Genomic DNA, 18,001 nt, shown 5'->3' on the forward strand with positions numbered 1-18,001 from the left:
TAGTCCCTTAAATCTATTTCTCACTTCCACTGTATAATCATAAGGGATTTGATTCAGGTCATACCTGAATGGTCTAGTGGTTCCCCTACTTTCTTCAATTTCAGTCTGAATTTGGCAATAAGGAGTTCATGATCTGAGCCACAGTCAGCTAGGTTATTATTTGGATCTGCTGACATAATACATTGGTACTTTGCATGATACAGAAAGTTATGCAAATGTTTGTTGGTGTTGTGATTTTATTACAGATATTAATGTTACAAGATTTATAATGATAATATATTTCCTTTGCAGTGGAAATTTTTCTTAATCACTGAAGCTTTTTAACAACTTCCTATATTAGGAAAATGGAAGTATAATTATTAGATGAAGAGGACAAATGGAACAAAAGAATAAACAAATTCTTAGTTAAAAATAACAGTGCCAATGAATGTAACATTGCACTTGAAAATAAGTCAGTTTCTACACCTGATATAGAAGTACATTTGAATTTTATTAAACCCCATGATTTTTAAGCTTCTTATATAGTACCCTCATTAACAATAAATGCTTTAAAAGTAAGGTGATATTAACATTTTATAGATATGCTTTTTAAAATTGTCAGAAAAATGGAAAAAGAAAAATTTAAACAGAAAAATTGAAAAAAGAAAAGTGAAACAAACATACTCACTCAAAATTATTGAGTTCAGGGTGTCCATAGAGAGAAGGATCATGAGTGTAATTAGCCCAAAAGTCAAAGGGTGAAAGAGATGTTAATTTGAATACACTGCAAGTGTATTATGCCTGCTTTTAGAATTGATTAATTCATCAGAACACTTTCATCAGGGGAATAAGACCTGTGAAGTAAATATTAAAACTCGACCATAGCATGTGATTCTTAAGAAAATCAGTATACCAAAGAAAATGATGCTAAGGTAAATGCATATACAGATATGCATTAATATAGCTTAGTCATCTGAGAGTAGACACTATTATTTATAGTACTTTTTCTATTATTTATTTATATATTATATTTAAAATGGGTATAATTTTATATGTAAAATTATGTCATATTAGTGTTTTAAATATTTTATTTGTCCAACAATTTTCAAATGTAATACTTATAATGAATGTCAACTTTATAAAGCATATATATATGTACATGTATATACATATATACATGTACATATGTATATTGTGTATATATCCAGTAAATATACGTACACTTTAAGGTTGATGAAGTAAAATTGACATATAAATTCATTTTGAATATTATAGTTGTTAAACAAATGAAACATATATAAACACTAATATTATATCTCTTTACAAGGAAATAATATAAAATTAAAAATTCATTCATCTGCTTATATAATTCAACCCCTTAGATGAAACTAGTTATTCACACATGCACAAACACACAAATTACCATATTATTTTAATTGCAGGGAAGAGAATATGGGTAAAGAGTAGGAATTGGAGTTATGAGATCAAGAAAAAGCGAATAAAACTTCTTCATTAAAATCATAAAACATATTTTATAAGCATAAAGGACCAAAATAGATCTATATGTGCTGATATATGAATGTCTATGTGATATGAAAGAAAAAAATCAAGTCAAGTAATTATTATATAACCCCACATTTGTGCCTTCCATCTTGTGTATATTTGTATGAATTAAGAGAAAGATGTATTCATTTGGGGAGGAAATGTTAACTTTGCCATTATACACATTCACTGATTTTTTTTTAACAAACAGGAATTACATTTTAAATTTGAGAAAACCCAGAGAAAATTTCAGATGTAAATGTTATTATGGATTTGTCCACATGCAGCATATGTATATATTTTTCTCTTAGACAATCTCTAGAATTGGTCAAATAGATAATTAATGTATCTTGTTCATAATACTTAGTCAAGAGCAGATATTTACTAAATTACACTAAGTGTGCTTATTTTCTAGTGTTAGGTCCAGTTAGTTGATACTAATTCTTCTCATTTCATCTCTCTTTTTTTTTTTAATTATCCTCTTTCCCATTCTCAGTTATTCTGTGTGTATGTCATGTTGAACTACTGATAAATATGCAAAGTTTCTATACTCTTCTTTTGTATTTTGTAAGACTCTGATATATCCATACCCCAGATCTCTTTCTTTAGGAACTCTGATTATATGTTCTTCAACTAGGGGGACTTCATGAATCTAGAAGACTGAGCAGTTGCAATGGTTTACAATACAGTCCTACTCACTGTTCAAAACCCAGTCACATTGAATTCCAACTGTATCTTTACTTGCCTGTATCCCCAGTTAGGCTTTAAATCAGAACTGGACTGTAGTCATACCTGTAGTACAGTCCAGTGAATTTTCACTGGAGTTTTCCCCTTAAATCACTGATAAAATGCAGGGAATTCTCTGGATTTTACTGAGGTGAGTTTAGTTATAAAGATGAAAGTCTATAATATTAAGTAGTAAAACTCCATAGAACATGCACAGAAAAGAAGAAAGGAAGTTCCAAATGGAAAAATTTTTCATTGGTGAAAAATCTCCAAATTTTTTTTACTATAATTTAATTTTAAAATATACATTCCAAAGTAAACATTGCTTGAGATATTTGCTTTATTAGCAGTTAGCATTTTTATTAATAGATAAGGTTATATGAAATTCTATTACACATGCTTTCCTAGAAGAAAGTGATAAATAATAGTTTTGTTGTTAAATTGCTAAATTGTAGCCAACTCTTTGCAGCCCCATGGACCGCAGTACACCAGGCCTCCCTGTCCTTCTCTAACTCCTGGAGTTTGCTCAAACTCATGTCCATTGAGTTGGTGATGCCATTCAACCATCTCATCCTCTGTCACCCTCTTCTGCCCTCAGTATTTCTCAGCATCAAGGTCTTTTCCAATGAGTTGGCTCTTTGCATCAGGTGGCCAGAGTATTGGAGCTTCAGAATCAGTCTTTCCAATGATTATTCAGGGTTGATTTCTTTTAAGATTGACTGGTTGGATCTCCTTGCAGCCCAAGGGACTCTCCAGAGTCTTCTCCAACACCACAGTTCGAAAGCATCAATTCTCTGGCACTCAGACTTCTTTATGGTCCAACACTCAATCTGTACATGACTACCAGAAAAACCATATCTTTGATTATACAGACCTTTGTTGGCAAAGTAGTGTCTCTGCTTTTTAATACGCTGTCTAGGTTGGTCATAGCTTTTCTTCCAAGGAGTAAGTGTGTTTTAATTTCATGGCTGCAGTCACCATCTGCAGTGATTTTGGAGCCCCAGAAAATAAAGTCTCTCACTGCTTCCACTTTTTCGCCATCTATTTCCTGTGAAGTGATGGGACTGGATGTTATGATCTTATTTTTTTGAATGTGAATTTTAAGCCAACTTTTTCACTTTCCTCTTTCACCCTCATAAAGAGGCTCTTTAGTTCCTCTTCGTTTTCTGCCATTAGAGTGGTATCATCAGCATATCTGAGATTGTTGATATTTCTCCCTACAATCTTGATTCCAGTTTGGGGTTCATCCAGCCTGGCGTTTTGCATAATGTACTCTGCATATAAGTTAAATAAGTAGGGTGACAATGTATAGCTTTGTTGTACTCCTTTCCCAATTTTGAATCAGTCCATTGTTTCAGGTCTGGTTCTGCAGATCAGAAACCAGATGGGATTAATTTAGGGTATGAGATGGAGTTAAAGTGGTTTAAAAATGGCCAAGGTAATGAAGTTGCCATTTTCATAGTTTCAAGGTTATTATCTCCCAATGTGAACAGATTTAACTGTTAGTCACTTAGTCATGTCTGACTCTTTGCTGCCCCATGGACTGTAGCCTGCCAGACTCCTCTGTTCATGGGATTCTCTAGGCAAGAATACTGGAGTGCGTTGCCATTCCTTCCTCCAGGGTATCTTTCCGACCCAGGGATCAAACTTGGATCTCCTGCATTACAGGCAGATTCTTTACTGGCTGAGCCACCAGAGAAGCCCAGATTTAAAGGACTTGATAAATGTAAAAGCATGAAAAAATTATAACTTTTGGTGTGCACAAAATACTTGAACTTTCTATTCTCTAATGGAATTCAATATTTGTATGTAGCATGTGCTGCGTATTAAAGACATGATGTTTATAATGCCTACTAAAAAGCATAGTGTAAGAGTTATAAGTGATTCCATTTGCAGAATGGAACCATTTTCTTTGGATTTTATGTTTTCTCAATAGTTCAAAATACTTTATTATTTTTTTTTTTTAGGGTAACTAGCTTATAAGAAATGTGGAAGCCACATTTTTGATACTGTTTTCTTTTTGTATTTTAGTTGGTTTAGTTTATGCTTCATATATGAAAAAAATTAGTAATTTTCTCCCTCTAGAAAAACTATTCACATTGATTTTGAAAGTAATAACAGACAGAAAAGGGTTTCTAAATCCAAATTAATTCGTGTTTGTCTCTAACTTTGGAAGACGGTATGTATTAAATACTATACCTTAATCTTTAAATAATGAATATATCCCTTTGGAAGACATTCTGTTAAGTATTGGTTAATTAAAAGGGGAATATTGTAACACATATTCTGATCTTTTCATTGCTAAGAGTACTTTAGGTGTAGTGAGATTTGTTGGCTAGACTAACAGTTGCCTACTCATCTTGTATGTATTCAGTTCAGTTCAGTTCATTTCAGTCACTCAGTCGTGTCCGATTCTTTGCAACCCCATGAACTGCAGCACGTCAGGCCTCCCTGTCCATCACCAACTCCCGGAGTCCACCCAACTATAGAACTTTTAAATCTGTTTAACTATGATTTGTAAACATACAATGAAAGGAAACTATTTAGCACCTCCTCTTAAACTCTCGAATGTCTTTCTCAGCTGTTAGTTCCTAAACATTATGTCTTTATGTCTCAGATTTTCTTCCCTATAAAGCACTGAAGTGATGCCACCCACTCTACTTCAAAAATCATTCCTCCTGGCCAGTTTCACTGTTGAATCCCAAAGTGCAACTTAAAGAAAGCCTTTGTGTGAAAACACAATTACAAGAAGCCAAAAAAAAAAAAAGAATAGCATAGTTCATGGAGGAAATAGAGGAAAACAATAGAATGAGAAAGACTAGCGATCTCTTCAAGAAAATTAGAGATACCAAGGGAATATTTCATGCAAAGATGGGCTCGATAAAGGACAGAAATAGTATGGACCTAACAGAAGCAGAAGATATTAAGAAGAGGTGGTAACAATACACAGAAGAACTATACAAAAAAGATCTTTATGACCCAGATAACCATGATGGTGTGATCACTCACCTAGAGCCAGACATCCTGGAATGTGAAGTCAAGTGGGCCTTAGGAAGCATCACTATGAACAAAGCTAGTGGAGGTGATGGAACTCCAGTTGAGCTATTTCAAATGCTGAAAGATGATATTGTGAAAGTGTGGCACTCAGTATGCCAGCAAATTTGGAAAACTCAGCAGTGGCCACAGGACTGGAAAAGGTCAGTTTTCTTTCTAATCTCCAAGAAAAGCAATGCCAAAGGATGTTCAAACTACCTTATAATTACACTCATCTCACATGCTAGCAAAGTAATGCTCAAAATTCTCCAAGCCAGGCTTCAGCAGTATGTGAACCGTGAACTTCCAGATGTTCAAGCTGGATTTAGAAAAGGCAGAGGAACCATAGATTAAATTGCCAGCATCCATTGGATCATCATAAAAGCAAGAGAGTTCCACAAAAACATCTACCTCTGATTCATTGACTATGCCGAAGTCTTTTACTGTGTGGATCACAATAAACTGTGGAAAATTCTTCAAGAGATGGGAATACCACACCACCATACCTACCTCTTGAGATATCTGTTTGCAGGTCAAGAAGTAGCAGTTAGAACATGACATCTAAAAACAGACTGGTTCTAAATTGGGAAAGGAGTATGTCAAGGCTGTATATGGTCACCCTGCTTATTTAACTTCTATGCAGAGTATATCATGCAAAATGCTGGGCTAGATGAAGCACAGGCTGGAATCAAGATTACCAAGAGACATATCAATAACCTCAGATACACAGATGACACCACCTTTATGGCAGAAAGCGAAGAAGAACTACAGAGCCTCTTGATGAAAGTGAAAGAGGAGAGTGAAAAAGTTGGCTGAAAACTCAACTTTCAGAGAACTAAGATCATGGCATCTGGTCCCATCACCTCATGGCAAATAGATGAGGAAATAATGGAAACAATGACAGACTTTATTTTCTTGGGCTCTGAAATCACTGCAACTGTTGACTGCAGCCATGAAATTGAAAGTTGCTTGTTCCTTGGAGGAAAAGCTATGACCAACTTAGATAGCATATTAGAAAGCAGAGACATTGCCAACAAATGTCCATCTAGTCAAAGCTATGGTTTTTCCAGTAGTAATGTATGGATATGAGAGTTGGACCGTAAAGAAAGCTGAGTGCTGAAGAATTGATGCTTTTAAACTGTGGTGTTGGAGAAGACTCTTGAGAGTCCCTTGGATTGCATGGAGATCCAGCTAGTCAATCCTGAACGAAATCAATCCTGAATATTCAGTGGAAGGACTGATGCTGAAGCTGAAACTCTTAAATTGGCCACCTGATGTGAAGAATGGACTCATTGGAAAAGACCCTGATTCCAGGAAAGATTGAAGGCAGGAGGAGAAGGGGATGACAGAGGATGAGATGGTTGGATGGCATCACCGACTCAATGGACATGAGTTTGAGTAAACTCTGGGAGTTGGCGATGGACAGGCAAGCCTGGCATGCTGCAGTCTATGGGGTCGCAAAGAGTTGGACATGACTGAGTGACTGAATTGACTGACTGATAGTACAGATCTATTAGAGATAAATTCTCTTTTTTGCTTTTCTGAAAGATTTTTGAAGGATTTTGTTTTGAATTCTAGGTTGATAGATTTTTTCTTTTGGTCCTTTAAAGATGTTTTCTGGATGAGATGTTTGAATGACATCACCAACTCTATGAACATGAGTTTGAGTAAGCTCTGGGAGTTGGTGATGGACAGGGAGTACTGGCGTTCAGCAGTCCATGGGGTCACAAATAATTGGACACGACTGAGCGACTGAACTGAAGTTTATGGAGGGAAAGTGAAAGTAACAATAAGAATTGTAGTGTTCAGATGTTAAACTGGGTTGTGCTAACTCGCGATTCCTTTCCATCCCTTTTCTTGCATCTTCAGTGGATTTATTATCAGTCTTGCTACCAGCATTTCATCTTAGAAAATGTCTCTCATTGACTGTGTGTCCATTTTATAACAAAATAAAAGAAGAAAAGGGTCTTTTTCAATTTCTAAATTAAGTAAACACCATTGATCATACCACTAGCATGAATTGAGAGTCTTCTACAAGCTAGACCTAATGTTGGCCCTTGGAACAGAAACACAGAATAAAGTAAAGTTCCAAATGAGAGGGATTTCCTTCCTTTCCCAAAACAGGACTGAATATTTCCAACAAATATGACCCTCCTACAGACCTAGCATCTTTGATTGTTAGAGTCCCAGAGGTCTTTTTCCTTATGGAATAACAGACTCTAAATAATATATGATATGTACTATAGATATTATATAATATATATTATAGACACTAAATGCAAATACACTAGAAGTTGATGACTTGGGTTTAATGTTTTATTTTTTATTAATTTAATTGGAGTGAAGATTAATATTAGTTCTTAGTTAATTTATAAGAGAATATTTGTAAGAATTAGAATGTCTGTTATTGTAAAATATTCTCAAAAGAAAAAAGTGATTCAGAAATTTTGTATCCATTACATCAATCCTTTTGAAGCATGCTGTCCTCTGTTGTATCAGAGCAGAATGCATTTTTGGAGAATGCAGTTATTGTGCTCATTTTCTTTGCTAAGGAGTTGAACTGAGAATTCCTCTGGGGATCTTGTTTGGGATATTGTGATGACACATTGTTTTCCTTTTTTGAAGAACAAGATAATAAATCAGTGGCTTGCTGTGCTTGGTTATTCTTTATTGGCACAAAGAATCTTAAATCAACATGGTAAAGAATAAAAGTAATGATTGTATTTAAACTTTTCTCATGCAGAGATTTTCTAACTCTTTTTCATTTTCTGTAGTTGTGTCTGAAGTCACTAATATTAATAATAAAGATCAGCATCAAGAATCAGCATCAGCATCAACTATTCCTGAATTAACCTGCAAATACTTACTCAGATAATCTCATAAGAATGTTTTTCTATTTCTACTGTTTGGAGAAAAAAAAATCACTGATGAATTTTCTTACATACTTGAGGCCACTAATGTAATTGGTTGGTTTATCACATAGAGACTGGTGAGGGTATTACAAAGATTCAAAGAATTTATATTTCAATATATTATTATCTTCCCAATTCTGAGAATAGATAAGACTCTGAGAAGAATTATATATATATATATGACATATATGTCCTACCATTAGTAGTAGTGGCCATAAGTTCAGACAGGCAGTTAAACTAAAAAGGCACAATAATTTTAATCTAATGCTGTGCTGTGGCACTCTCCAGCCCCCTTCTGATGTCTGTGTCAGAAGCTTTCTTTATCCTTTTTCACTGTAATTCATCAAGATGGTGGAGTAGAAGGACGTGTGCTCATCTTCTCCTGTAAGAACTCCAAAATTACAACTTGAAGCTGAACAACCATTGACAAGAGAATTGTGGATCCCACCAAAAATAGACACCCCATGTCCAAGGGCAAAGAAGAAGCCCAAACAAGATGGTGGGAGGGGCAAAATAGTGTTTAGAATCAAAGCCCATATCCTCCAGAGATGCTCAGAGGGCTCAAACAAAACCTTGTGCACACCAGGACCCAGGAGAAAGGAGCAGTGACCCCACAAGAGACTGAGCCAGACTTGCTTGTGAGTCTCCAGAAGTCTTCGGTGGAGGTGTGGGTCAGCAGAGGCCTGCTGCGGGGTCAGGGGCACTGACTACAATAGTCCTGGGAGCCACAGGCATAAGTCATTTTGAAGGAGGCCATTACAACCATTACCCCTACCATAGTTTGGCCTGAGGCCAAACTATAGTGAGGGAACACAGCCCCACCCATCAAAGCAAGATGCAGATCCCCCCACAGCCAAAAGGAAGCTCCCAAAAGGAAGCTTTTACAAGCCTCTTATCCTTATCCATCAGAGGGCAGACAGAATGAAAACCATGGTCACAGAAAACTAAACAAATTGATCAAATGAATCACAGCCTTGTCTAACTCAGTGAAACTATAAGCCATGCCATTTAGGCCCACCCAAGATGAAGGGTTCATGGTGGAAAGTTCTGACAAAACATGGTCCACCGGAGAAGGGAATGGCAAGCCACTTCAGTATTCTTGCCTTGAACCCCATAAACAGTGAAATGGCAAAAACGTATGACACTGAAAGATGAACTCACCGGGTCTGTAGGTGTCCAATATGCTACTGGAGAAGAGTGGAGAAATAACTCTAGAAAGAATGAAGAGGCTGAGCCAAAGCAAAAACAGCGCCCAGTTGTGGATGTGACTGGTGATGGAAGTAAAGTCCAATGCTGTAAGAACAATACTGCATAGGAAGCTGGAATGTTAGGTCCATGAATCAAGGTAAATTGGAAGTGGTCAAACAGGACATGGCAAGAGTGAACATCAACATTTTAGGAATCAATGAACTAAAATGAACCGGAATGGGAGAATTTAATTCACATCAGCATTGCATCTACTACCGTGGGCAAGAATCCCTTAGAAGAAAATGAGTAGCCCTCATAGTCAACAAAAGAGTCCCAAATGCAGTACTCAGGTGCAGTGTCAAAAGTGATAGAATGATCTTTCTTCATTTCCAATGCAAACCATTCAGTATCACAGTAATCCAAGTCTATGCCCCAACCACTCACCCAAAGAAGCTGAAGTTGAATGGTTCTGTATAGATACAGTTCAACAGTTAACAGTATATGCTCTGGAAGCAAACTGTTGGGGTTCAAATTACAGTCCTGCTGAACCTTTGGCCAAACTATTTATAATTCACTCAGGATATCCTATGGTTTATTCAGTAGTCTTGTATGGATGTGAGAGTTGGACTATAAAGAAAACTGAGTGCCAAAGAATTGATGCTTTTGAACTGTGGTGTTGGAGAAGACTCTTGACAGTCCCTTGGACTGCAAGGAGATCCAACCAGTCCATCCTAAAGGAAATCAGTCGTGAATATTCATTGGAAGAACTGATGCTAAAGTTGAAGCTCCAATACTTCGTGATGAGAAGAACTAATTTATTGGAAAAGACCCTGATGCTGGGAAAGATTGAAGGCAGGCAGAGAAGGCGACCACAGAGGATGAGATGGTTGGATGGAATCGCCGATTCAATGACATGAGTTTGAGCAAGCTCCTGGAGTTGGTGATGGACAGGGAAGCCTTGTGTGCTGCAGTCCATGGTGTCACAATAGTCCGACAGGACTGAGTGACTCAACTGAACTCTGCTGTGTCTTAATTTCACTGCAGCTTTCATACACTGCCTCCATAGTGAAGCCGCCATAGCATAGCCCCTGTATGGAGCTTCCTTGTCCCCTTCCCCTGACTCCTCATCCACACATAGAACACTCATTTCACGGAAGATAAGATCAAGGTACTTCCCCTTGCCCCAGAGATGCTGTTACCTTTGTTTCCACCAGGTTTTTATGTTATAATCCCACAGTCCCAAGACTTCTACAGGAATTATAGCTTTCTCAGCTATGATTCAAACAGGGGCTTCCTAATAAAATTGGTTCCTATGACTTCACAGTCCACATTTATCTTAAATCAGAAGATTCAAAAGTAATGATACGGTGTGAAGGCAGATCCAGGTCACCCTTCCAGCCAGCTCTAGGTCTGTTCAGGTCCCAAGTTTAATCTTCTACCCAAACTTACGCATTATTTCCTTGTGGCATTGGTGTCTCTCCTCCTCAAACTACTTTCATAGATTTGCCATTTGCTTTTGTACTTGTGGATTGATTATTTACTGATTTTTCTTTGAGTATTAGGAAATCAGCTCTTTGTCTTCTGTTTGTCTTTAAAAATTCCTTGGCTTTTATAATTTGAATTTAGATGATTTCCCCCAATACAAATATTTTAAAAATATTTCCTTCTTTGGTTCTGAGTATTATATCTCTCATATAATAACCATCTGGTTTTTTTGTATTTAAATGCTTGTCAGTTTAACAATTACTTTTGTGTAAAATGAGGCATGGCATTAATTTTTTTCCTTTTTATACAGTTGACTAGTCCATTACCCTAATAATATGTATTAAAAAATTCTTCATTTCCACAATGTTTTAAATGTCCCTTTTGTCATTTACCAAATGATAAAGGCACTTGTGACTTTATTCAATTGTATTGATTTGTCTTTCTATTCATACAGTTTTACCAAATTGTTTTAATTACTCTAGCCTTTCAGTATGTTGTAATATCTGCCAGGTCATTACCCTCAGATTATTCCTCTTTCTGAAAATTTTATGGGCTATTTTTGCATATTGATTTTTCAACATGTATCTAAATTGGCTTTTCACATTGTAAATGAAACTTTTCACTGTAGTTTTACAGTAATCAAGTTTCATTTATAGATTATAGTTGTGAAAAATGATATCTTTACAACATTGGCCCTTAGAACGTAGTTTTTTTTCTTTTTTCATTTATTGCTTGTTGTCTGTATATATCTGAACAATTTCTAATATGCAGGATGTTTCATTTTTGATGTTTGTTTCGAAAAGGTATTTTCCTTCTAGTGTATTTTTTCATTTATTATATTCAAATATAGAAATGTTAATATTTTAGCACTGTCGCAATCAGTCATTTTACTGAATTATCTGATTATATTTAATAGCATTCTTTTAGCATTTCTAAGTATTTGTTAATATCTGCAAATTCTCAAAATCATAAGACTTTTCCCCAGAACTTTTATGCCATATAGCATGAGCATCCTTATCTTTTTCATGACTTTAATGGGAATGTTATTTGTTTTTTAATTAATTATAGTGCTGTTTTACAAATACATTTTTAAAAATCAAGAATAAATGTTGAGTTTGTTTATATACATATGGAACCAATCAATCCATGTAATTTCCACATCTATTTACATAGTGATAAGAAAATGATTCTCATGTTGCTCTTGACTGAGTGACTGAGGACACACGCACAGTCTTTTCTTGGACTCTGTACTTTTTTCTATTATGGACTGAATGTGTCCCTTCCAAATTCATACATTAAAACCATATTCCTTAATGCGATGTTCTTAGGAGATGAGACCATTGGGAGGTTGATTAGAATTAGATGAGGTCATGGTTTTGGAGCCCTCATGAATGGAATAGGTGCTCTTCTAAGAGTCACAAGAGAATTTACTTTCTCCCTCCTCTCTGCCAGGTGAGGATACAATGAGAATTCAACAGTCTGCAACCTGGAAGAGGGCTCTTACCAGAACCTGACTGTGCTTCCAGCCTTCAGAACTGTGTAAGTAAATTTCTGTTGATTATAATCCACTCTGTTTAAGGCATTTTGTTATGGTGCTCCAAACTGACTAGGATAATCTGCAAATGCATTATTCTAATTTTGTGTGTTTATGCATTTCTTATTTTTAAAAAAGCTATACTAGCTAATAATACTAAATTTTATTTGGTTTTCCTTTTTAAAGAGTCTGTTCTTGGGTTTGTGTGTTTAGGATTTTTTTTTTTTCCTGTTTTCTAAAACTCATTAATTTCTACTTTTAGTGAATTCCAAATGTCTTAGGTATATTAATTTTGTTTTCTTTTTAAGTTTCTTATTTTGTACTTAATTAGCTATTTTTTGTTCATTATTATCTGAATGTTGGAGTATTGATTTCTTCTGCTGATATATTGTGTTTTCTTAAAATATTTTTTCTAATTGTTCAACAGTTTTCATCTTAATTCTTCATAGCAGAATAACTGTTTAAAGGATAGATATTAAATTTTTAGAGGGTTTGAAATTGCTGTTTGTTTAGAGAATATTGTATATACTCTAAAGTTTAGAATGTCATTGAAATTTGCTTTATTAGGATAGTACTAACAATATTTATGTTTTCTAAATATCAATTATACTTGTTTCTACAATATAGTATTCTTTTCCTATTATTGGTATTGAGTTTGATGTATACTATCTTCTCAGCTTTGGTACTATTCACATTTTGGGCCCGATAATTGTTTACTGGGGACAATAGAAACCGTCCAAAGCAACGTAGGATGTTTAGAAGCATCTCTGGTTTCTACCCCCTAGTTGTCAGTACCTGGTATTTAAACTTGACTAAGGTTAATACTGGATGCCCTGCTTTGTTTTGTTCTATTAAGCTGATAAATCTTTGTCAATTTGCTTATTTCATACTTTTAGATCACAGAGATCCATCCTTTGCATGTAGCATATGGTCGCCTCTTCTACAAGTCAACTTTGACAATTTTTAAATGTATTTTAGTTAATGCTGTTTAAAGTTATCCTGAGGGGTCTTGCTGGTATGATGGAGATAGTCTATGTCTTGATAGAGATATGCTGGTGCTGCTGCTAAGTCGCTTCAGTCGTGTCCGACTCTGTGCGACCCCATAGACGGCAGCCCACCAGGCTCATAGGTTACATGAAATACACAGTTTTCAAAATGATAGAGCTGTATGTTAAATATACATGCATTTTTATATGTCGATTTTTGCATTTAGAAAAGTCACTATGAGTGATAGAGTTTTTGATTGGCCAGAAGTCCCTTAATTCTTGACACATGAGGAGACACATGGTGACTATTGGGCTGATGAGTACAAACTGTGTTTCCGGAGGCATTATGTGGAGCAGTGACTCTTTAGGTGAGAGGAAAGCATGCTTCTGCTTAGGTTTAAAACCTTACATCCGTGTCTGCTTTTCTATAACATAGTTTTCTAAACTATTATTTTCTTTAATAGCTGCTTGCGTAGGTCTCTGTTAGTAAAGCTCTTCTCATCAGTAAAAAATGCATCTTTTTTGCCTAATAAAATTATTAAATCAGAATATTTCTGAAAGAAAAGCTACTACAATTATAGAAATGTCAGAAAGAAAAGTGAAAGAAAGTGTGTTAGAAACAAGAGAAAAACAGTTTCTTTTAATAAAAACATCAATAGCACATTATTAAGGTGGCAGACTTTTAATGAAGAAAAGAGTAGTACAATTAGCTGTCATCATGAGATAATGTTGAAAATATTATTGACATTTTTTAAAAAGCTACTGAATTATAGATAAATGTAATCAATTTTTCTTTCTTTTTACTTTAAAAAATAATTTCCATACTCTAATTCTGCTAGGCTATAAAAATACATAAAGGCCAAACCTAATACATGAAATGCTTAGAAAAATATAGCAGAACAACAAAACCCATCAGAATATTAGACTGTTAAGACTGTAAAATGCATTCTGTCTAAAGTCCCTTCTCATCAGAACTTAGAGATTTTATATTATTAGTCATCTAATAGTTCTTCTTATGACATTCTTCTTATGACATCTGTCTTCTTATGACATTTATTTCAGGTGTGTAGTTAGATATAAAGGTTCTAACAAGGTAAAATATTTTTCCTCCAAATATATTAATACTCTTAGCTAAGAGGTAAAGAAATAAAGCTTAATGAAGGTAAGACATTACACAACAGAATAGAATAGTTTATATATGAATATTATTTAATACTTTTTAGTGGGTAAGATATCGAATAGGCTCTAATAATTTAGAATCTTTCTGTTAATAGTTATTTATGATTTTTGTCTCGAACTTTATTTGGAAACTCTTATTTGTCTTTTGTAACTCTTATTGGAAACAGTTATTTTCCAAATTGTTAACAGGGTACTGGCAATACAGAAGGAAAAATGCAGATCAATAAGCTTGATATTTCTGCTTCAGAGTTCATGGATTTCTGGAAATTAAGTATTAGAATTGAAGATTGCCAATTACTAGAAGTATTTGGAAATCAATCTTTAAAAAGGTTAACCTTATGCCTATAGTGTCCATATAAGTACTTAGAAGCTTTCACAAAACTAGAATCTGTTTTGTGAGTCACTTTTGAAGATGTTTGCGCTTACATGAAATTAAAAGTTTCTGTAAAATACATAAAATATTAGAATCCAAGGCATCCTTTTTTCTTCAAGTTAAAAAATATTATTAACATTTTTGTGAAATTCATATGCACTGTTTCAGTTGTTTCAAATTATTGAAACTTGTTAAGCTGCAAACAGGTGGTGTTTTCTGCTGAAAAGTGCAAGCATTCCTCCTGGGGAGGACAAGCATTCCTAAAGAATAAATCGCACAGAAAAATTAATATGTTTTATATTGCTGAAGGTGGAAGATTTGGTGCTACCTACTATTACAATACAGTGATGCATTAATCAGCATGTTGTGGGTTTAGTCACTAAGTCATGTCCGACCCTTGCAACCTCATGGACTGTAGCCCACCAGGCTCCTCTGTCCATGAGATTTTCCAAGCAAGAATACTGGAGTGGGTTTCTATTTCCTTCTCCAGAAGGTCTTTCCTGATTGAACCCTGGTCTCCTGCATTGCAGGCAGATTCTTCACCAACTGAGCTACCAGGGAAGCCAATCAACAGGATAGAAGTCCACAAACAGATATCCTAAATACTTCAGAGCTCATGGCCTTCCAGGTTGGTGCAGTGGTAGAGAATACACCTGCCAATGAAGGAGATGCAACAGCCATGGATTTGATCCCTAGGTTGGGAAGATCCCCTGGAGTAAGAAATGAAAACCGAACTAATGTTCTTTCCTGGGGAATTCCATGCACAGAGGAATCTGATGGGCTACAACAGCCCATGGGCTCACAAAGAGGGGTGCGACTAAGCACACAGGTTTGTTCAGTGCTTAAACTTGGGTTTTGGTTGAGCAGAATGTACCTGTAATAAAATCGTGCCTAAAACCTGGTTAGAGAGCATAGAAAGTATTCTAGTTCAGTAATTTTATGAAATAAAATTTAGGTTTTATACTATTAGAGGTCAGCAACATAGTTCTATGCAAACAGACCCCAAACAAAATTACTACTTTAAAATTTAGGTGGAGTTGTGGTTGATTGAGTTAAGAAAAGTTTCTGGGTGTTGCATTACTGCTTAGCTCAAGCTTTATCCTATCTTTTTAGGAATCAACTTAGGCAAGGAAAGTCCTAGAAATATGTAAGCCAAATATTAATGATAATGGTGAGGAGTAGAGAGAGAAAAAATGTGGAGACACTTTTACTTTTTACCTTCCAATTTTTCTGAATGTGCATTTAGGTTAAGTGGCCTTTTTTTCTATTTGTATCTAAAAACGTAGTGAATCTCTCTCTTTCTCTCTCTCTCTATATATATGTATACACACACACACACACACACACATGTAGTTATTTTAAAATAATCTTATTAAGGTATCTGGGGCTTCCCTTGTGGCTCAGCTAGTAAAGAATCCACCTGCAATGCAGGAGATCTGGGTTTGATCCCTGGGTTGGGAAGATCCCCTGGAGAAGGGAAAGGCTACCCACTCCAGTATTCTGGCCTGGAGAATTCCACAGATGAGTCCATGGGGTCTCAAAGATTCAGACATGACTGAGCAACTTTCACTTTCACTTTTCACATTAAGGTATCTAAGTCCTTGATTGTAGTACCTATCTTTTTTTTAGGGAATAAAATGTGCTGTAAATAGCTTTGTATCACCAGTTCTGCACAATTCCTGGCACAGAGTTGTACTCTATAAATGTTGGTTTACTTTATGCACTTGTGTTTTGATGTAGAAAACACACAAACAAGAAAACTCAGGTGTCTCTTTTCTTAATAGAACAGGTAGACATTGTTCACATTTGATGTGACTGCCATTGTGTTTTATTAATAGTTTGATCAGAGCCACCCTTAACACCTTGCTTTCCCTCCTTATGCTTCTACCAACCCTTGTCCCTGATCCATTGACATAAATTAATGGGTGAATTATCACTGGGTTTCTAAGTACTATTTCTGTGACTTCAAACTCCCTTTCATCCAATTCCTTCTCTGCTTCTCCATGGTTGCCATTGTAGTTCAACATCTCACCATTTTTCAACACCACTCTCCACCTCTCACCTGGAACGCGGTAATGGCCTTCTAGTCTTTCTGCCTTTTGAGTCTCTTATATTCCAATCCATCATACATGGAGCAAGCAGCATCATAATTTGAAAAATAGATTTAATAGTATACCTGCCATGCTTAAAACAAAAACAAAATATTTATGGTTTCCTCCTGCTTACAAGACAAAATCCCAACTGTGAAAAAATGGAAATTAAAAAAAAAAATTGGTTTTTAAGAAAGGATTTATTTTTAAAATCCTGAATTTTCATCGATTACTCATAGAGTCCTGAAACACGTTAGTTGACTTTTATTTTTAAAGTAAAATACTACATACTTATTTTAAAAAGTATCTTGATGGATTTAGAATTCATCTTGAGTGTAGAGTTGTACTGATTAAACAAATGTGATTTCCTTCCATTATAGTGATTTTTGCTGTGTTCACATAATCTAAAATATGAGCTGAAGGATTACTGATATCAATATGTCAGGTCTCCTTTAAATCTATTCTCAACAGCAACACAAACTACGAAAGGAATTCACACAATTTAAGTGGAAATACATCAATCACTGCAATGTGCAGGCTACAGGTCCAGGTCAATACCTTCCAGCCCATTAAACAGAGGGAAGGAAAGCAAGTTTGCTTATGTTCAATACGTCAGGATGAATAGCAGCAGTGCACATCTCTGACTGCAGCTTGCCAATATTAACTTGAAAAATTATCAATCATCATAGTCATCATAGTCCTAATTATTACTGAAATTCTGCATTAACAGGAAAGGAAATTTAATGAAATAGGTTGAAGAGCTTTGGTTTAAAAAAACCATCTTATTATATTAAATCTCAAGATGCATCCTGATACTAATGAACCTAAACATTTAAAAAGAATCCTGTAGCAAGTTATGAAAGAAGTTATGTTGTAGAAGTCAAACATTCTAAGACCTACTCAGTCCCTTAAAGCAGAAGTCTTGTTATTCTAATATTTGTTCATACTTAAGGTGATATAGGAAGTTCAAGGGT

The 18,001-nt window shown here is 35.3% G+C and overlaps 1 long non-coding RNA gene across 1 annotated transcript in view; it reads left to right on the forward strand.

Moving 5' to 3' along the window:
* The first annotated feature begins 10,429 nt into the window (after positions 1-10,429).
* The window catches only part of LOC145521239 (uncharacterized), a 150,246-nt gene continuing 142,674 nt past the window's right edge, over positions 10,430-18,001 (forward strand). The window contains exons 1-2 of the long non-coding RNA XR_014065254.1: positions 10,430-10,548; positions 12,318-12,404. This is a non-coding gene — a long non-coding RNA (uncharacterized LOC145521239). The remainder of the gene's footprint in view (positions 10,549-12,317; positions 12,405-18,001) is intronic.

The sequence above is a fragment of the Giraffa tippelskirchi genome, chromosome 9 (genome assembly GCF_054371585.1).
Source record: "Giraffa tippelskirchi isolate mGirTip1 chromosome 9, T2T-mGirTip1v1.2.pri, whole genome shotgun sequence".
Taxonomy (NCBI): Eukaryota; Metazoa; Chordata; class Mammalia; order Artiodactyla; family Giraffidae; genus Giraffa; species Giraffa tippelskirchi.